The sequence below is a fragment of the Ambystoma mexicanum genome, chromosome 12 (genome assembly GCF_040938575.1).
Source record: "Ambystoma mexicanum isolate Mex_15411 chromosome 12, UKY_AmexF1_1, whole genome shotgun sequence".
Classification (NCBI taxonomy): Eukaryota; Metazoa; Chordata; class Amphibia; order Caudata; family Ambystomatidae; genus Ambystoma; species Ambystoma mexicanum.
Window position 1 is genome coordinate 1,224,259,717 of NC_090936.1, and position 3,839 is coordinate 1,224,263,555.

The 3,839-nt window shown below is 47.9% G+C and overlaps 1 non-coding gene across 1 annotated transcript; it reads left to right on the forward strand.

Moving 5' to 3' along the window:
• Positions 1 to 1,104: 1,104 nt before the first annotated feature.
• LOC138514777 (U1 spliceosomal RNA) lies at positions 1,105 to 1,266 on the forward strand. The gene has a single exon (XR_011281931.1). It is a non-coding gene; the product is annotated as a U1 spliceosomal RNA (small nuclear RNA).
• Positions 1,267 to 3,839: the final 2,573 nt, after the last annotated feature.

Here is a 3,839-nt window from a genome sequence, read left to right on the forward strand (position 1 = left end):
CATTCAGCAAAAGTGGGCAATAGCAAATAATCTACACACTCAAGAACAACCTTTCAAAAAATGCTCTCCAGAAATGTATAGAAAGGAAACAAAATCCAAATCCAAATCAATGGGAACCAAAGTTTTCGTTTGTTAGTGGATTGAGTTTGTTCACAAAATGGATCGGAGTACACTTCGAATAGTTGCTGCAGCTCTGGAGAAAATACGAGTGCTATGATAGGTTATTTATAACGCACTTAATACCCATGCAGCAGTGATCCCAATCATAAAAGTGAAACAGGCAAGCCCAAAAGGTATAACTTATTTTCACTCATTTGGTAGCGCAGTCTGAGGGCAGCCTATACCCTTCAGGAGAGGTGTGAGCGGATACAGTTGCAACACAAAAAACAATAGTACTATGTTCCCAAAATACCTTAGTTCTTGTCTTTCGGATCTCAGCAGAGCCAGGCTTTTCAACATCAGACCAGAAGCATGAGTGCCTTTGCGCTGGGCTGGGGTCAAGTCGGAGAGCAGCAGCGATGGGCCCCAATGATGCAGTTCTGTTTGGCAGTGGTGCTGATTTGTGGGTAGAAAACGCTGGGAACAGCAGGCCGTGCCAAGTGGATGGCACTGGAAGACTCAGTGACCTCTGGGCCCTGACAAGGGAATACTTGCCTTTGGCGCTGTGCAGGCTCGGCTGACACAACATGGCATATGGTTACGGCAAAGATGTCAAAGCTTCAGCATTGTCATTGAGCAGAACTCTGAGATTCAGGGGTGGTGGAGCGTCGAGGTCCAGGATGATTATGATGGTGTGAATGGGGCCAGCGCTGAGCAGCTACGCTCAGGAGGGCCATGGGCCCGTGTGGGGCTGACAGGCCAGTGGGCAGACTGCAACAGGCCTGCTCAAGCCATCCTGCTATTTATACAAATCTCGGGCCGAGCAGCACCTGATGGGAGAAAGGAACTGCGCTACAATCTGCTCTTCTGCTGGGCTCTGCCTGCTGGAGCTTCCCCATACACGCGGGACTGAGGGGTTGGGGCTGGGTCAGGGCCTGCCTTCTCACCCTCGCTTAGCAGGGCTTCCCAGAACTGACCCAACCCCTGCCCTCTTGCATGCAACTCATACTTAGCTGGCAGGGGAGAATGTGTTCTCAAGGGCAGATCTCCCAGGGTGAGGCTTACCCATTGCACATCGGATTTGCTGACCCCTGCTATGTTCCCAAATGTGGGATACACGACTGCATTATTTCTGGTAGTGGGGGACTGCGTTCGCGCTCTCCCCCCCCCCCGATTTATTGGTGAAAGAAAAGGTAAAGTGTGCACTAGGCCTGCTAGGTTGCATACTTTTAGATTGTGCTCACATTGCGTTTCTTCAATTAGGTTCACCTTTGGGTGATCGCTTTTTTCCACATTTTATCTGTTGAATTGAATTATGCTTCTTTCATCACCACAGAAGTAAAGTGTATTACAGAGATAAGCTGCCATATGTATTGGGCACACTGCACATGCTCAGGCAGCATCAATCATGCTTTGTACAGGACAATGCTGGCCTAAATTGGGAACAGCCAGCATAGACATGTTGCTACAGAGGCATATTTTGGGTACAACCAGCATGACAATGTGTTACATCAGTGACAGTGCTGTCTTACACTGTGGACACATTGATCATTAAAATGTGTTGTGTTGTAAAATGTTCTTTTCTGCTGTTGGTGACATGGAATTTTCATGTTCCCCTTTAGAACTGATTGTACACTTATGGCTTTTTGGTCACCTTTTCTGCTGTAAAATGCACCATTTCAACCCCATATTTGAAAAAAAATTCTTGGAGGGGGAACCCCCCCCAAACCCTCCCTAGAACCTTGTAGCTCCCTCGCTACGCTCGGTCGCCCCCACTTTTTCAGAAAAATATTAACACATAGACACTGAAAGAAATCACAAGCAACTAACCTTTGATCAATGCCGATGACACCAAAAGCTATCCTTGGGACTGCATGGCTATCACTGCCTGTGATGCTATTGTGTCAAAGGTCACACAATATCGCTTTTTAATATACTGCTTTGGGTGAGGTTGTTGACTTTTGGCTCGCCGGCCCACTGGGTGACAAAAAGTTAATGCTTCGGCCCCACATTCAAAAAGGTTGGACAAGCCTGCTCTATAGTGAGCTCGAGCATAGTTGTGAGAGCAGAATTTTTGCAATAGGTGTTTTGCACATGCGCTCTGATTAAAGTCCTGTTTGGGAGTTGCTGAGGTGCGCATGTGTGAACGGGAAATGTGTTTTTAGGTCCATGGGATCCTGGTCAGCGAATGCTGTGGGTGTGCATGTCCCACTAAGAGTCAGTGTGTGGATGCTCGAGAGTGCGCTCGGGCATAGTTGTATGAGCAGAATTACAGCAATAATTAAAATTCTTGGTTAAGCTGCTTTGGACAAGGGTGGTGTTGTTCACGTGTCTCATCGTGTGGTGGCCCTGTTGAAGGGTGTCTAAAAGAAAGAATGGTGTCCAATGGCATTCAGTGTTAGGCTAGGTCATTATGTTGTCTGGAGATGGTTAAGAAAATAGGGGGGCCCCTTCCCAGGCTGTGATGTTGCTGGTGCCCTAGGTTGGAAGGTGGGTGAGGGGTCATGATCCATGGTGGGCTGGTGCTTGGCATATAGTCATTTACAAAAAGACATTGAAACCAGTATCCAAGTTTAGCCCATTCTTTACACATCTGAAGTGACAAATTAATTTACCTTCTTCTTGGCAAAGCTTGCGTTCTCTGTTTCCACCCCTTGCTCCTCATTTCACGGTTCGTAGTCCAATGAAGCAGATCTTTCGCTTGTCTTCTAGTTGGTGGTACTTCTGCCTGTGACTGGCCATCGGTAGCTTGGGGTCTTGGGAGTGTATATTGTTCAAGTGCTCTCTGATTCTTATACGTACCTCCCCAATTGTGTCACACTAACCTGGGTCTCTGTGGGAGCGATGAAGTCTTCTGGACCTTTTCCCTGGTGTAGTGGAGTGGTACTAGAGGTATCTGTTGAGAGAGATGTGAGCTGCTTAGTTTGCCTGTATATGGGCCCTGATCCTCCTTTCTCCCTCCTCCCCGTGTGTGTACTGTGATGGGAAGTGTAGAAGTATGGCTCACCTTTAGGATAGATTGGGTCAACTCTCCATCCTGAACTAGGCAGGGGCGCTGTATCTCTGAGACCCTTGGAACTTCGTTAGGTCCTGGGTAAATCTCTGTTCTGCCACTCATTGTGTTTCTTCACTCAGTGATGGGTTCTAGTTCCAGTTGCTTCACTGGTTCGGATTACTTGCAGGTGAGTTCTGGTTCCAGTTTGCAGGTAGGTTCTAGTTCCAGTTACTTCACCGGATCGGATATATTTGCACGTAAGCTCTAGTTTGCAGGTAGGTTCTAGTCCCAGTTACTTCACCGAATCGGATATATGTGCGGGTAAATTCTAGTTCCCGTTTGCGGGGTGGCTCTGGTTATTCTGCGCGTCACTATGGGACCTTGCTATGCAGCGGGTTCTGCGCACGGTAGACAACTGTGATTACCGATTCTAATTCTGTTCTTTCGGTCTTCACAGGTGATTTTCAGAGGGGTCTGCCAAAGAAGACGTGCGCAAGAACTCTGAACGCTACCTTAAGATCTCCAAGAGGATTCGGATAAGTGATGCTGCTAACTGCGTGGACACTTGCTGAAGAAGTTGGATTGCAGCGAGAGCACTTACAGATACTGCTTTTCTTACGTTTTTCTTTCTCTTCCAGGTGCTGGGATCCAGGACGCGCGTTCGGATGAAGCCGAGGAAGACACAAGTCGAGGATCGCGGTAAGCGTGTTGTTCGAAGCCACAGTTGCAACACGAAGCACAGGTC